The 18512-nt window shown below is 38.5% G+C and overlaps 1 protein-coding gene across 19 annotated transcripts in view; it reads right to left on the bottom strand.

Moving 5' to 3' along the window:
• LOC137850783 (poly(rC)-binding protein 3-like) overlaps positions 1-18512 on the bottom strand; it is a 515321-nt gene that overhangs the window by 386504 nt on the left and 110305 nt on the right. The gene's annotated exons all lie outside the window — the stretch shown is intronic.

Below are 18512 nucleotides of genomic sequence, written 5' to 3'. Positions count from 1 at the left end.
TTCAAGGAGAGCAAGAAAGGAAGAGCAGAGGGGTAAAGCAAGACCACTTCTTTTCTGTTTGTGTGAGGAGCACACTCCTGTTCTTTCACCAGACAGTTTATACCAAGTCTAGTCTAGAAGTAATTGACTGGTATTATTACACAGAAGTCAAAGATATATGCAGAAATCACAGTATGAAACCTATTTTCCCTGCAGCTTATGTTAAACACTGTATCTTAAAATTGCTGTTAAGCCCACCTAATTCTTCAAAATATGATGGCATGTCCAACTACTAAAGATCATGTGGCTCCGATCTCTGCAGGTGCATCCTGCATCCTACTAGAGCAAATACAGCTACTGCCAGGGAGAAGAGGGAAGACTGTACTGGTACAGCACAACAAATTCCTCAAATAAAATAAGCCATGAATAAAAGTACTTGATTTGTGAACAACGGCATCCCACTCCACAAAACATCTGGCCTTAAGCAACGTGTCAGAAAAAGGCAAAGAGATCCCATCAAATTATTCAACTATTATGGGAACACTAAATTGAAAAGTTAAATTCAGGTTCACAATTGTATTAATAGAAGTATTTGGTTTCATTAATGCTGACATTATTCAAACAAAACAAAACAAAACAAAAACAACAAAAAAAAAAACACAGTAAGTGAACATGGTTTTAGTTCATTTTCTAGAATGAGAAATGATCACTAAAATAAAATTTCTCCTTGGAGAATTTCAGTGATTATCATGATTGCAAAAGCAGAAGAGAGCAGGAGAGCAAGAAATTTGGGAGGTATCTTCGAGATGACTGTTTTGCTTACCCCTAGGAAACAAGTACTGTAATAAAACATCATCTGTGGATCTGAAGATGCGGGATGAAAGAAAAGAGGTTTTCTGATCCTCAATTTAAACATGCTAGCAGACATTTTCACATTTATCAGAGATATATTATTAGTGGACCATGTTTTTCAGGGAGATGTTTAAACTAATTAACAGAAGGATATGCAGGTGTTTGAAGATATGGCAGAACTAAGTTCCTCATCCTCTTACTGTCTTAAAGACATGTCAGCTCTAGCTGAATTAATAGGAGGGAAAAAAAATTACTAAAAATGTTTTTATCTCCCCCAAACTGCAGAACTTATAAAACATTTGGGCTTCACTCAAGAAATATCATGTGCATTACGTTATTCAGACTAACAAGAAAAATAAATCACTATGTGCATGTGATATGGAAGAAGATTCACTGCAAGAAAGTGCATAAGATCTTGCAGGGAGATCAGTCTGAAGTGGTACAAGGTGGAATGAACTCTAAGTTGAGACCAAAGTCAATAAATAGTAATTTATACCACAAAGTGCAAAGCATGATTGAAACAGCATCTGGATTCTAGATCTCATCCTAGACAGGTTAAAAAATTAGTATTGAACAGCAAAAGATGTATTAAATCAAATTCTTTGATGCAACCATGGAGAAAAAAAAAGAGATCCTGTTACATTCTCTGTCACATGTGTATGAATCTAGAGCAATAATTGACATTGATATTATTTCATACATTCCATGCTTAACAAGTAGCAGAACTGGGAAAACACAGAATGTAAGAACTTTCAAATACGTTTGATAGATTGTATAGTTAAAAGGTGCTTTATTATAAGACCACTTGCAAATGGACAGCCAGGAACAGCTACTCTGCAGCCTTAGAAGATTGAATAGCTATGTGCTAACACTTGTAACATTCATCTCAGAAGATGCCCAGGAAATACATTATAATAATGCCAGAAGGGAAGTGAGAAAAGATGGCAATTGTTTTCCTGGTATTTCAGAATGGGAAAAAAAAGAGAAATGTGAACCATCTACTGGGGCCCTGAGGAATAGTATATAGCATCCATTACCAAAACAAACAAAACCAAATAAAACCACACTCCCCAAAATTGCCCAGCTCCCCAACACTTCGTAAGAATTGTTCTGTTCTTTCTATAACTGTGTAACTGATCTTATTTTTTCTCTCCTTGTGTCTCATTCCAGGGTCTTTTATAATATCTGTAGTCAAGTTCAACAGCTTTTTCTCTCATGTCCCAAACTACTCATTGAAAAGGTAAAAACTGTGGCAGCACGAATGCAGTTTACACCTTCAAAAATGAAATCTTTCATGTTTATTTATTATAAAACCAAGAATGTTGAAGGTTGTCATTCATTAATTGCCCCCTCGTGGCAGATTTCCTATTAACTCCTGATATTTTCTCGAAATAAAGCATTATCAGTTCTTCACTGTAACTCAGGAGAACTTTAATAAAAATGAAATTGCCTTATCACTAACACAAATGGAAACCGGTGGCAGCTAATCAGTTGAGGGAAATTGGCAGAGGCTAGCTTGAGAACAGACCTTGGAGTTTTCAACTCTTTGGATTAGGTGAAAAGAAGACCTGATTTTACAAAAATTTTCCACTGCTTTAGATCTGCTGATTGGCACCAAGTTAGTCTTCACAGTTAAGATCTAAGCTAGATTAGAATCACATGGATATCTTAAGAAACAGAATAAACACTTTCAATAACTCTTGTCATTAGGAAAGCAACCAGCTTTCAGCTATCTTTGAAAGTTTCCACTTGCAACTATTTTTGTTGATATAACACAGCACGGAGGAGTCCTAATCACAGGCCAGGACTCCACTGTATCTGTGCTGCACAAACATGAAACTAAAAGACAACTCTATTGTCAAAACTCCAGTCACTCTTTGTAGCTGAAATTGTTTTACTCTCCCAGTTTTTAATAGCAAAAGGTGGCTCTTGGTGTTACATCACAACAGAGATACCAATGCTTTCCTTCCTCTGAGCAAAGCAATCTATTTCTGCTCAACACACTGTTGGTAACTAGCATTCCTAAGAATTTGGTTTTGAAATTAAAAACTGATGTGGGACCAGACCATGCAACTCAGAGGATTTTCATACAACACCACAGTTGTGCACTAAAAACTCAAGGCCACTAGGGTCACCAAGCAAGACCTTGTATCATACAGAAAAGCTCTATTTCACATGAAAAAAATCACAGGTTGCATTTAACACAATGAAAGCCTGGTTCTGTCCCTCTACGTGGTATGTGCACTTTCCCCAGATACCTATTTCTTGTACACTGACAAAAATCAATAACTGGCTCCTGTAGTGTCAGTCACAGAGCTTCCAAAGGAATAGAAAAGCATTGCAAGTTTTGTTTATGGAGGTGTGGCTTTAGATGATGCAAACAAGGACACACGTGGGCTGTAAATCTCCAGAAAACACCTGTATAACAACTTCCACACAATCTGATGGTTTCCGCTGCTCAGAAATCTATATCATGTTGCATAGGCCTTCGTAAGTTTGAAGTGAGTCTTGTTGCCTTAAAGGTTGAATGCTGTTTTGTGTATATGAGCACTGTGGTGATGGTCAGACTACTATATCCTGTGTCACACAGAACTGGACAAATTCTCTGTGGAAAACTACAGAACAGCTGCAAAGTGTAGTCTTGCATGGTAATAGGAAACAGAAGGAGAAAGCTGGAAAATGTTTTGTTCATACACGCAGCATAACAAATTGTGAAAAAACTTTGAAAGAAATATATTGAGATCATCTTTTCTCTGTGCTCTGACAACGATTTTTTTTAGCTGTTTAAAATAGAAAATGAATTCAACTGATTGCACAATTCAAAATACACATTAAGGTACAAATATAACACTTAAAATGCTTAGTTCTACGTGAAGAAAGTAAAAAATTGCCTTTTCTTGATAGTACAAAAACATATATAGTCCAGCAAGTCAAAAGACTCTATACAGAGTTGCACAAAAGTTACCAAAAACACAGAACCAAGAAGACTAGAATTTGAAGAGTCAGATAAAAGAAAGCAGATGAGACATGGCTTAGTCTGCTTGCAGAGACTATCCTAAATTCATTCTGGTGCCTTGGCTCACGTCACTTTGATCTCTGCTTCCCTGGTGCTTCTGCTCACAACATGGAGTATATCCCAGTCCACCCATCAAGTGAAAGAGCCAAGAAGGAATTGTCCACTCTTCCCCCCCTCCTCCCTGCCCCCCAACCCCACCACCTTGCTTTCTCCATCCTTCCCTTACTGCTACCATACTGGGTCTCACACTAGCTGTCAGAGACTTCACCCACAGCAACCAGTAAAAGCACCACTGTAACCCCACACATCTGGGAAAAAGGGTGTGGCTACATGAACCAGAACCTCCTGCACTGGAATCTTATTCCCAAGCTCTTCCCATATCAGGTCTTTTATCAGCTAGTTTAGAAACCACACTGAGGAAGCAGGGAAAGGCCATGCAGGAAATATGAGGAGGTGGTGACTTGGGGAAGGAAAAGAGCAAAGAAAATACGAAAGTATATAATAAAGGAAATAATGCCCTCTCTCCTCCCTCCCTCCCCCCCCCCCCCCCCCCCTCCCCCGCCCCCCTCCCCCTTTCCTTTTTCCCCTTTCTCCCTAGCCCAACTCAGTTGTTGCCATCTTATGTCAAAACATCTCTTAAGTCAAACTTATTGGGATCTCACAGCGAAGTGTTGCCTGGGGCATGGAAAAAAAACCTGGCAGCTGAATGGATCATATAGTTGAATCTTGCAAGATCAATGTAGTCCTTTCACTCACTCCTGAAAAGCCCACCTTCTTATGGAAACACTTATTTAGTAAATCGCATTTCAATCTTTCCTCCTTCAAGTATGCGCATTCTAGCAAAAAATTCTAGAATGTAGTTGCATTTTTATTCCAATAAAACCTCAAATTCACATTTCCATGCTTGGGATTATCTTGACTACAGCAAACAAGCAGCATGTGCATTTTCCACAAGGAAATACTTCATAAAAGTTGTCATAGATAGGCTCTATAACATCAAAACTCAAATCCGTCTTAAGGACATTATTCTTCCTACATATTGTCAAGTTTTATTTAATGCATTCAAGTTAATCCATAGTCATAGCTTATAAACACTCACGTGTTGATCTGTCAAATGTAAGATACAACATACATATAGTATTTTCAGAGAGAATATAAACTTGGGTTATACTTAAATATTTAGATATTACATTGCGTTAATACTTTTTCTTACTAGTAATTATATAATGAGCCTTCACAAGACACTCATATTATGATCAGCTGATGTCCAGTTTACTACATCTAATTCCAGAAAAAAATATCTTTAAAGTATCAGCCTAGATATCAAAGAGCAAGACTATTTTCTCAAGTTTTACTTTTTGCCAAATACATGGAAAAATAAAGAGTAACACACCACTTGTCAACATTTGTAAAACAATTTAAAAACTGATTACCATATTAGATTTTTTTATTGTAGTCAAATTAGTTAGAGCAGTTGGTCATAAAACCACAAGGTTAAGCGTAGAATATTTATTCCAAGATTTTATGTCAGACATGCTTTTTTTTTTTTCCTAAAAGTAAATTTCCTAAAAGTAAATTTTTCCTAAAAGTAAATTTAGTATCATCCTTTAGTAGTATGATATTTTGTCCAAGAGTTTTTATGAGCCCCAAACTCAATTTGATCAGCTGGACTAAAGATTAAGAACAGATCTTTTGACATTAACTGTGCTCTGTCCATAGAATTGTTTTTCTTTGAGCATAAAATGACAAGTTTCAAAACCTCTAAAGGTTTCTTGCAGCTGAACTAGAATAATCCATATTGCTCCCATGTAAAGTATCTGAATATCTTGCTGATTGCAAGAAGGTTTTCTAAATATTGTATCTCTTTAAACTCATAATTTAAATACTTAGAGAGTCAAAACCTTTTATGACTAATGTAGGCATCATTGCTTCTTATCCTCACCTCTTTCAATAAGGGATTAGTATTTTTATTTTTTTTAAAGGAAAAACAACTGTGTGAATTGGACTCCTTTCACTTCCCCAGCTTCATTAGTTTTTACCTTGTTCTTTCTATTGACCAAATACTGCCTGACAAGGATCAGTACCTCTCCAGTGAGCCAAAATAAATAAATAAATAAATAAATAAATAAATAAAATCAGTCCACAAGAGAGAAGCTGTACACATCATTTGGAGGAAACTGTTAAAGGATGAAAGAAAGAAGCTCATGGGTTGGACTCAGGATGTCTTAATAAACATTTAAGCAACTACAGCTTTGTCAGCCTGAATATCCAGCTTGTATTTTCACACGTGCACACATGATTCTGAACCAACACTTACTACATACAACCTATGGAAAAGATTTTAAGCTTAGAAAATGCTACAGGTTTTCTACATCCTGAAGTCTGTATTTCAGATTTGAGAGTATCCAATTCCCCTTTTCAGATAAGAGACATCTGGATTTTTTTGTTGGTTCATTTTACACATATTAGCAAGATTTATGGCAATTCCAATACAGGAAGAAACCTAAATTATTAGTTGTCCATGTTGACAAAGTGGGAGAGAAGACCTTTTTAACATACCATCAAAGGAGGTGTTACTGAGGCGTCTTGGGCTACATAAAAAAAGGGAAGTATTTCACCTTCACAGTTGAAGAGTATCACACAAACTAGTAGTCAAAAGATAGACTCAAAATGAGAAGGATGACTCTTAGACACAGTTTTAAAACCCACCCCTCAAGCTTCACTAATAAATACCATCTTCCTTCAAGAATCAAGCGCTTAAAAGCCATCACATTCCAAACACAGTATTCTGGATCTGGAAAGGGAATAGAGGTCAACCCTGTATCACCAGAGACAAACCCTCAAAATAGTTTTCCTAAAGGTAGATGATGATTCCTTCACTGCAACAGTGCATAACATCAGCATTACTACCCTGTGAAACTCCAACAATTTAAATACTATAGGAATAGTATCTGTTGCAATTCTAAGTAAAAGAAAATAATAGCACTGCAGAACTTCACGAAGTTAAGCTATAAGTGAATGAAACATAATTAAAAATCACTCTCCAGCAACCCATAAAGCTTCCCTGCCATGACAGCAAGTATAGCCAAATAATACAAACTAAACTCTCATCATTCATGGCTGGGTTACAGAAGTCTTCAAGTAAACTTGTTATAGAATGATAGTGAAAAGGAAGTGGAGTGATATGAATTGAGAATGGCAGCATCAGACGGCACAGAATTGTTGATTAAGACGTAGATCCTGCATAAGTTCTACAAATTGAGGAGAAACATAATATTAGATTGGTCACACAGCCCTGAAGTAATTCCTTGGTTCTACAATCAAAGTAGCAACTGCAAGGATAAAGAACAGAAATTATATACAGTGACATCAAAAGGCACTAGCAGCTGCTCCTCAATGGGAACACGGACTCTGGACAGCATCCATCAGCTCTGCCCCCACAAAAGCACAATTTCACTGTGAGGTCCATACGTGCCAAGTCAAACAGCAGAGAGGGACTTGTAAGAACAACTCAGTAACAAAATTTGTTTTGTCCATTCATAAACCATTGAGGTGATGCACTCCAACAGAGCCATCATATCAGCAGATATAAACTAGATGAATATTATCATCATTTCAGAAAATGCAACTCTGCCATGAGAGTAAACAAATCAGTATTTCAAAACCTATAACACACAAAAGCTATGCATTTCATTTTCTGCCTTGGCAGATAAACCTATAAGCAGGACTTCCAATTACATAGGATGGTGTGGAAAAAACATTATACACAATTTCTTTCAACACCCTCTGTGGAACTTTGTTCTCTTTATAATTCACAGCAATAACAATCTCTGCATTCATTTCAGATGCATGTAATGCAGAAATGGAATGTCTGCCCTACACTGGTCCACATAGCACACCAACTCATCTGAAGACTTTGGACTGTCTTGGCTGCTTTACCTCAGCTGATCCATCTCACCTCTCCCAACAATCTGTGCCTCTGAGCAGCTCTGAACAGACATCACTTGCAAGCAAATGAATGTGCTTTCCCTTTTTCCAGTAAAAGGAAAAGTGTTTCTCTAGGCATCACCGTTCCCTGTTCCAGCCCAGCTAATATTCTTTTGTGTAAGGACCAGTTATTCTGAGTAAGGAACTCAGTTTGGGAGGTTGAGAGGAGTACACATTTTTAGTATGTATAAACTTAACTCTTACAATCACTATTGGCCTTGACTACCAGTACATTTTCTGGAGGATCCACTTTTTGGCACTTTTTTTTTTTTTTTAAATGTTCTGAAATTTTTATGCTTTTCCTGAAATACTTGTAGACAATTGTGAAACCTTTCCAAATAGTCTGCTACAAATAATTCTGTCATTCAGCAAAACTTTATAGACATTGTTAGCCTCTTCAGAAAAGAGATTGACTGAGAACATTACAATCGATACAAGTCCAAGCTGATCCTTAACTTTAACGCAAGATTAAAAGTTGTGCTACAAGGGTTTTGAACACCTTTGCGCTTCTTCCAAGGTCTTTGTAGAACTGATCAACCTTGAAAATTCTTTACCTGCTATAGGTTAACGATATTACTTGAAAATTAACTAGTTGGTCAAATAGCAGGAAATATTATTCCACAGAAGCCATTAACAAAAAGTTTTACGCTATACAAGGTCCTTGTTCCGACTTCCTCTTCCTTGGCAGCAGCTAAGCAGCCCCATTGCCATGTCAGACATCTTATTTAAGTAGCTGAAAAGAGCATCTTGTCTGATATACTACTGGTTTGCCAACAATAAACTTCTGCCTTCAAGTCTTGGAAGGAGTTCAAGAATTCATGAGTTTTGCAAAATTAAGTGTAGAATCAGCCCTCCACATCTACTCTTCTAGAAGATAAGGTCATTTTGTACAATTAGGTCCACGCATACTCTCCACTTAACATATTGTTATCAAACGATGAAGGCAAAAGATAAGACCTAACAAGTGGGTACTATTATATTCAAGTCTATTCTCATTATATATGTAAGGCCATGCACTCATAGACAGCAACACAAGTTACCACAATAGATTATAAATTAATCTGCACGTCAGAAAGAATGGGATTATTCTGATTAAGTGAAACATTTGAAAGGTCATAGTTTGTTAAGCATCACAAAATAAAATCTGAGAAAGTTTCACAGGCATCAGGGAGTAAACTGTTTAAGCTAAAGGACCATTTTACCAGTAAAATAAATATGAGTAAACTAGCTTTAAGTTTGTATTAGACAAAAATTAGAAGAGTGATCACAAAAGTTCAGCTAGCCTGCAACTATGCAAAGAGCCCTGCCAAACTGAAGATGGACTATGACAGCCTTATGAAAGGGATTTATACAGTACAGCAGCTGTGATGGCAAGAGGGAAAGCAGTATGACTCAGGAGGTCTCTTCCATTCCTATACTCCTAATTTAAATTTCTTCTAAATAGTAGAGGTCACACTGATCAAAGAACAAATAGCACTGGTGTTCACATAATTTAAGATAAAACTTCAGATCTCACCCCTACTTTTCTCCACCTCACCCACACCTCAACCTACTCTGCCTTTATCTAACTTTAAGCTACTACTATCCCCAGAGAAACTAAGCAACCCTATTATTTTCTCCTAGTAAGTCACCTCCACCACAATACTGAAAAAAGAAAAAAAAGACAGCTTCCAATCCCTCTTCTTTCTTTACCACAGAGAGGATACCAAAACAATTGTACAGCTGAAAACAATTTCAATTCACCCCAGCAGCACCCTTATTTATGCACTACATTATTTATGCATTTCAAAGATAAAGGATAACACAAATAAACCACTCTGGTGAAACTCTCCCTTTAGGAAATCAAATATATAGGTATATTTTTGATATCATTAAAATAACTAGTTACAAGATAGAAAACACACCCTATTGCTATTTATAAGGCAGTTTAATCTCACCAGAAGAGTTTGCTTTCCTCGCTTTAGTAGAGCTCCATAGGAAAATGACCTCTGGTGCTGGCTGTTAAGAACCAGGAAGGAGCTGGCTGTAATGGGAAGGCAGCTTTCACCTGGGCCTTGCAGGAAAGCTCTTCTACTCTTTGGGAGGCGAGACAAGTATCAGAATTAAGAAAGCAAAGGAGTAGCAACTGTGGAGGTGGCACTGATACTCAGAAAAATGGATCCCCAAAGAAATTTTTTAAGGAAGCTTGTATGAACTTGCTAAGGGCATATGTTACCTAAGTAAAATAAAAAACACATGAAACAGCTGCGGTGTCTACATTGAGGGGTGAACTACCATAAGAGTGGAAATACAAAAAGGTTATATTGAAGGAAAAAAGAAAAAACAAACAAACAAACAAAAACGAACACTCACATAGGTCCATTAAAAACACACACACCAAAACTCAGACAAATAACCCTTGCTGAACAGCAGGTAGGACCCTGAAGCACATCTAACTCTCAAATACTATAGGGTTAGATCCAAAGAGGAGTGCCATGCCGCTGCCACTTCGTCTCTGTTTGTTGCACTGCTTTACACTGCATTCAGGAGGGAAGAGGGACATGTGGCATGTGGGGCTGGATAAAGCCTGTGCTTTACAGAGATGCATGTGCAATGGTTGCCAGTAACAGCAGGTGGAAGATTTCCTCTGTGGCAAAGGGTGGTAAGAAGCTTTGTGTTCTCTGGCCAAGAGAGAGGAGTTTAATAAGTCCAAAGAAATGGGGGTTGGAGCTTAAAAGGGAAAGGACAGGTAAAGCATCCCCCCAAAACATTGCTGACCACGGTGAGAACGGTGAGAAGGTATATAATGACTACACAGTTGTTTTCTGGATGAATGATTTTTCTAGAAAATATGTTATTTAAGGTGTTCTCAGATGCAAAAAGAAATCATTGCTGCTCTTAACCAAGTTCTTCCCCGCTAATTGCAATACAGCTGCTATTAGCCGATTCCCTAGGCCCCTCCAGCTTCCACAGTGATTTGAAACCCTGATAATGTTTTTCATTTTGTTTCTTCTGTAGACAGAGGCAAAAGCATTTCCTTTCCAACAGCATGACACAGGCTACAGACAGCCTGACGCCAAAGCTCTCTGCAAATCAATATATTTAATGCATTTGAAGTCAGTAAAATCTCCCAGGCTAGTCCAGGGCTGCCTGAGGAAAAAGAAAGCCAAAATGCTAGAGAGCTGTGTGGATATGGATTTAATATTCCATTTGCTTACTTAAGGATCTCGTGATTTTAACAAAAACAAATTTAAAATACCTTGATTTGTAATTTAGAGGCTTTGTTTGTTTGTTTGTTTTTCCCTTCATAATATTTTTGTGACTCTGAAGAGGAAAATGAAAGAAGTGAGTGGCATAAGATATATTCAAGCCCAGGTTAGCAGGAGGTATATTTACAGGCATATGGATGAAGGAGGGAATAAATCCCAAAGATTATGGGAACAAAAATATTCCCAAACCTATCACACCACTTCACTTTCTCCCTCATTTATTTTGTTCACTTTCTTCCGTCACTCTGGTCTTTTTACGGGCTTTCGTCATTTACTTAAGATACCCTTTTTTTTCATTAACCTTCATTCTTTATCACTGCAAAGCCTCTTTCTTACCCATCCATGAAGTTTTACTGCCTCTTAAACACACAAGCCAGAGGCAGTCACTGAAGTGAGGAAGCCAGTCTTTCCCCTAGCAAACCCACCAGAAATGTTCTCCTTCCATTCAGCCTCAAAAAATCCCCAGGGATTTCCATTCACTCCACCTTCTTCCTCCCTCCTCCCGCTATCCCGTACAGTATATCCAGGGGGAAAAAAAGGAATAAGCCTCACTGAAACAGCTGCCAGATTTTCAATATTACTTTGTATTTATCAACAAACATGATTATGTACTAGGCTAGCTAGTAAACTCTATTAAACCCAAGTGCAATTTCTACCTTGCTGCCAGTCTTTAAAAGCTGCTAAATAATGGTACCCCAAGTTCACTATTTGGCTTGTAAAATATTTTTATTTGTAAGCATTTTTATTGCTTGCAAGTGGAAAAGCAACATAATAAATTTCAGCTCTGTGTACAACTTTGGGCTGCCAGAAACAGTGAATAAAATAACATTTCCACCTTAACATGCTATTAACCACGATACTCAAATCCACGTTGCTTCGAGTGCAAATATTAATTATTTCTTGCTAATATTTCAGCAAGATTGAATGCAATTATTTCATCAAAGTAGATGCAGTAGGAGGTAAACAAGGAAAGGTAGCTGCTCCTGGTTTATGGGAAATAAAAAATTGAGTCTTTCACTCAGTTGTTTTTTTCTTGTACAGATTAGGAGGTTAGAAAGAGAAATGTTGCCTTTCTTTTACATCAAATGGCCTAGTTATGAAGTTCCAGACCACTTGTGCTGCTTTCCCTAATACTTTAAGTCCTAGTTGTCCCAATAAAATTTTAAGTCTTTACACTTTTCGACAAGTTATAGTATCTTTTATAGGGTTCTTATTGAAAATCTGGAAAGTGAAGATCAGGGCATATCACATAATTATTACATCATTTATTTCTCTCTCTGAGTGCATACCATTCTGTGCAAACCTTCATCCTGGTGCATTACAGTGCTACCAGAGGGTGAGATCCCTACCACTAATCCCAAGACAGCCTGACTCCAACAGCTCTGGGGAATGGCACTGTATTTGTAGCAAATGGGAGCAGGTGAATTACATTGTCTGGATTCAGCACAGCAGAATAGGAAAGAATTAAAGGAACAGCTTCAGTGTCTCTCTATTTTGAGCAATGTTGCCTTGTCTGAAATGGCAGAAACCAGCTGTGGGCACTGTGCCCTGGGATCAGGTCTGCCTGATGCCTTGTCAGAAGCTTTGGGCAGCAGCCCAGCTCTCTGCATGGCCCTGCTTTCCAAGTAAAACTGCAGATTCACTGCCTCAGCCAGAAGCTTTACAAGACACCTATCAAAGTTCCTAAAGAACCCAGTGATAAAAAAGTGGTAATCACATCTCAGAAAATAAATAAATAAATAAATGTCTTCAAGCAGATCCTAAGGCCTCTCCTGGCTTGAGGTTCTTATGATGGAAAAGTTAAGCCTGGAAGCAAGTAGGCAATAAAAATTCACAAACACATTCACATCACAGCACTAAATATTCTCTGCATATTCTTCTCTTCAAAACAATTCTTCTTTTCTAGCCACTTGCCCCCGCTATTCAGCAATGCAAAATGGAATATATATGCATTTTAGAAAGCAAGGACCATTTCCCTAGTCTTTCTTGTGAAAACAGAAAACAGTTTTAGTCCATGCTTTCTGAAGAAATAACTGTAACATTACATAAAGACTATCTTACCAGGACTCCACTATGGGCAGCAAAGCTTCTGTTTTGCACTTGCATTCCCAGGGATCTCATATTTAATTGTAGCATCAGCAGGTCTCAAACTTTGCATGTGGTTTCCAAGTCCATGAAAATGTCTGTTCTATCTCCTAAATTTAAATATGGTATATTTAACACTGTAGCATCTAGACAGTCCAACCAATACTGAGTCAGGCATATGAAAGAAAAATAATACTCTACCTACAAACATATACTCTTTCATATGCCTGTAATGTAGGTAAAAAATCCACTATGGTCCATCAGCATGTGGACAAGAGGCCGATTTCCTCTGCTGTATATTGGAATGGTTCAACAAGCTGACTTCAAATAACCTGTGTCATTTCATCCCAGCAAAGAGTTTGACCCGAGGGTCTTGCTTTTGATCATAAACACCAAAGGGTTCAATCATCAGGTTCAAATGAATTAGCACACTAGGTTTCTATGGCTCAGAAAAAATAAAATCTGTTAAGTCTTCTGTGAAAAGAAGGCATGTGATAAATGAAAAACAAACAAACAAAACAAAACCTGAGTGTAGTCAAAATAAATGTGTATATGACAGTTCCAAATTACAAATTATTTGCTCCTAAGTACATATGTGGCTAAATATTGCAGGTGGAAGGACATCACAATGCTCTTTTGGAAGCTTCTTATGGGGAAGATAAATGCTGTATTCTAAACTCTGGCTCACACAAGAAAGCCCACTGAAATCACTAGGACCACTCACCTCACTGTGAGGTGACCTATACCTGCAGTTCCCAGTGCAGGGGAACACAGCTAAGCCATCCTAAAGGGTAGCAGATGCTACACTTATTTTTTGTACCTGTGGCAAAGAAATATGAGTTAAACTCAGAATTTCAACACACAAGAGGTGAATAAAAGGGTACAACATAATAGTGCCGTAGACCTGGATTAGTTTCACGTTTAATTATTTTTCTGAAGGAGTGGTAATGACCAACCATTACTTAGGTCATTACCTAGGAGGAAAGCTCTTAGGAAATTTTGAGGGACCTCTGATCCAAATGAGGACTGCAATGGCAGGGAAAATGCCAGGCTGCCAATTAAAGATCTGGAGATTGAGTAGAGTAACAGGAACTTCTTATTTGGACCGCTAGATTTTAAATTAGCTATTATCACTCAAGGAAGAAAACAACAAAACTTCATTGTGAATAAGTTCCCTCCCTAAAACAAATACACATTGCTCTAAATGCAGCAATACCATCCCCAAACAACAATATTAAGAAATGCAGTACTGGAGTTATGACTTTTTATAACTTTCTGGAACACCATGTTCTTGCTGGTTACATATCTTAAAACACTGTGGCAAGAAAGAAGGAAAAAAAAAAAGAAAAAAAAAGGGAACAATAGCTGAAAAACAGCAGAACACTAGGGTAATGAAAACCTTGCCCAAAAGACAGAGATGAACTGCAAAAAGACAAAATAGATGTCCTTTTCCCTATGAACATTTCTCAAAAAAACTATCTTTTATTCTTTTATTTCTGCTGCAATTCTGTGAAGATCTTCTCAGAAGTTTCTGTTGTAATTGTTGCAGAGTATTAAAAGAAAATGGCCTCAGTATTTTCACTGAGACAATGAATAAGAAGGAACGCAGTAATATTGTCCAGCAATATGGAGAATGTAAATTACAATGCCTTCAACAGAGCATAATCAAACCATATTGAACACAGCTGCAAACTGTCATTGAGTGTATCTATAAGCCATACGAAGGATAAAATAATGAAGGCAAGGCAACTTATTTTTTCCACCCAGGCTAACAGTACTAGGTTACGTTAACATGGGAGTGAATTCAGACTCCCAACTGGAAATTATTTCATCCTGCAATAGTCTGGAAAAGAACAGCAACTCATGTGAAACGACTCTAAGAGGAGAATTTTAGTACCACATGTGGGTAGGAAAAGAAGTCTTATTTCTTTAAGTGGGTTCTTGGTCAAGAGGAACTTTAGACCACATACAAATTTACTTGTCTGAATATGAAAACTGTCAGCAAGAAACTTTCGTTCAATGGATGCCGAGGCTTATTTCTCATTACTTCTTACTCTGTGAAGTCCCACAAACATCTCCACCTCAGCAGCAAGGATCTCATCTCACATTCAGGAACACCTGTGATCCTGAAACAACACCTAAGCCCCAGAGTCTTAGATCTACTCAGCATGCACTTAACAGGCACGGTCAGACTTGCACTCCTTGGAAAACACACTTGTTTCCCAGGGTCCAGCCAGAAGAAGCACTATCCTGTATTACACAAAGGTACAGCTCACATTCAGGCTCTCCTCAGCCTGAGTTGTCATGGACACCCTCTTCCCCGCGGAACTACAAGCTAGACTGGAAAATGGGAGTGGAGAATGGTCCATTGGTCCCACTGCAGTCACGCCAGCATGAAGGAAGGTGGACATTTCACACAGTTGGCTGAAACCCTCATGAGAGGAAAGCACAGCCCTGGGCAACTTGGCGAGGAAGAGAAGCCCCGGGCTTTAGGGATATTGATGCCAGCAGCATGTCAAATGGGGCTTGCAACAGGCTTCAGGGCAGGTTCCCTAACTCAGACTTGTTGACATCAAGTGACTGTGAAGTCTCATTCTGCCCCCCTGAACCCTGCATCCTCATCAGCCTGCCTGCAACAGGAGAGGTGTCCATAGCCCAAAGTTTAGAGCACCCTTCTTCAGGGGGTCTACATTTGAGCCTCCCCAGGCTGAGGCCAGCACAGACCCTGTGGGTGTGTGTTTGCCTTTCTGAGCGAGGGCATGAGCAATGAGCTCCCACATAACCAGGAGGCAGCAATGACAGCAGCAAAACCTAATGAGGCCTTTACAAAAAACCTGCTGGGGGAACCTACCTCCAGAGAAGGGTCTGGACTCCGCAGCTTGTAGGCACTGGGTTGTGTTCAGCCTTTGCTAGGGGCTATTTCAAGGCAGGTTCTGCTGTGTTTGCAGGTTTCCACCCAATCCTGGCATGCACTTCACAGGCAGATAGTGTGTCCCAGCCCAATGTCTTTATTGAGACTTCCTGGGTCTGGCTGCTGAAGACACCTGTTTCAGCCCTAAATATGACAGCAGAGAAACACAGAGCCTACATCCTTCCCTTTGTTCTTACACATAAAGCATTTCTGGCCCAACACTGTAAATATTTCACAATTCTCCCACCAACTGCAATGGGAAGTGTATTGCATCTGCTATATTTTGATTTAAATCCCTTCCGTACCTTGCAGCTGAGGACAGAAATGTTCTCCTTGTGATAAATTTCCTTAGCATAAGATTACAGACACTAAAGAAAAGAATAAATGTTAGAAAAAAAAAAAAAAAAAAAAGGAGTGCATTACTTAGACAAAATAATGGAAACCATAAATCACTGCACTGACAGGATTAAATGTGAAACCTTTAATTATACATTTAATCATTTACCAACTTGTTATTTTCCCTGTAGTAATGCTCATGAAGCTTCAATAAGATCTGAGTTTGAGGATGACTGTATTATATACATGGATTGCAAAAGCAATACACATATAAATGGTTTTAAGAATAAAGTTAATACTAACTTCAATCTTCAATTACGTCAGCACCTTTACTGAGCATCTTTATTGTTTGCTGTCATACTGGCCCTCACTTAATGACATGACAATGTCCTTGCATGTCAACCTATCTCCACTGTACAGATATTATATAAAATGAAGTAGAACTAAGGGAAAATTAGTGGTGATTCAGAAACTACACTACCATATTAAAACCAGAGAGTGTAATTGCATTGCTGAAGAAGACACTGTGTTATTTATGAAGTACGGACAAACCTGTGCCCACAGGCTATATTTGCTCTACTGCCTTTCCGCACAGAAGCAAGAAACAGCTGCTAGAGCAGAAAAATGACTCCCCAGTCCCTGAGCACCTTTTCCTATGAATCCCAGTGTCCAACAGCAGAGAGCAGGGCTAGCTTTGCAGTTGCCATTGGGTTCAGGGTAGGTGAAGAAATAATACAATTTCTGAAAAAAATTCTGTGCACCAGCATAATCTTTCAGCACTTTCAGAACAACATTTACTGAAAATGAGCTCCACCCCTCCAGCCACTTCCCTCTCCCCCCCTCAAAAAAAAAAAAAAAAAAAAGGCAAATTACCTTTCTTCTAACTGGAGACTAAGGCAAAATCCAGACAGACTTCATGTTTACACAGACCCCCTCAAAGAACACAGCATGAAAAAGCAGACTTTTTTCAAAGTCGAAACATTGCTTATATGCTAACAAAAACAGCCTAATATTATACTAAACACATCATCTAGTAACAATTGTAAAGGCACTATTATATGGCTGGATATTGTATTGCATATCAGAGAGCTGTTGGCAGGAAAATATCTGTCCTCTGGAGCACCCTTTTTGTTTTGTTCTATCGTGTTGCAGGCTCTGGCAAATTGCCTTAAGATTCCTAGCTGGGGTGGGCTGTCACACAGCTAAAATAATTCAGCAGCTTTACCTTTTCTTAAAAAAACCAATGTTGACCAGACTTGTGTTACAGGGAAGATGGGTTCATTATACTCATTCAGCTTAGGCTTTTTGCCCAGCACAGAACACAGAGGGAGACAGGGAGCCTGCCAATGTTAAGGGTGAAAAGATGAGCAATACCAAATGCAGTGGAAATGCACAGAGTGACTTTCAGCCATCCTAATGGAGGAGTGACACATTTTTATTATGTATTTTATGGAGACACAAACTACTAGACAGATTACTCTGAGATAATCTTCAGGTTTGGTTTGGATTTGCTGCCATGTTATATGTTTGGAATTGAATCATCTTGTTGAAAATTAAGTCATTATCTGCACATGGGACTCTTGAATCTCTTGGAATGGCTTGCTATAAACTGGAGGAAGTGTTCCACATCTTGCTAATGTCTCTACCTCTACAACATTTTGGAGTAGGCAAACCCAGAAAGAAAAAGGGATCATATAATTAGGTTTTGGCTATCACATAAATAGCATTCTTAACTAGGTGATTTTTCCATTGCACTTCATAAGCAAGAAAAAAATTGCCTGGAGAAGACAGGGAACACATACCCAGATCTGTAGGACTCTAAGTACGCCACACACTGGTAAAAATGATTTTTCTTTTCTCTTTTGGATCTTTTTTGGAATTGTGATGTGTTTGGATAGATTCAGTAATATTTCTGTATCACCCATCCAATATGAAAAGAGCCTTATGAGAAGCTCAACATAAGCTAGCAATGTGTGCTTGTGGCCCATAAAGCCGACCGTATCAAAAGCCAGCTGCATCAAAAAAAATCATGGTGAGAGAGGTGATTCTCCCCTCTGCTCTGCTCTCATGAGACCCCACCTGGAGCCCTGCATTCCGT

This window comes from Anas acuta, chromosome 2 (genome assembly GCF_963932015.1).
Source record: "Anas acuta chromosome 2, bAnaAcu1.1, whole genome shotgun sequence".
Classification (NCBI taxonomy): Eukaryota; Metazoa; Chordata; class Aves; order Anseriformes; family Anatidae; genus Anas; species Anas acuta.
Note: the sequence above shows the minus strand (reverse complement) of the source record. Positions and strands in the feature narration are given on the sequence as shown.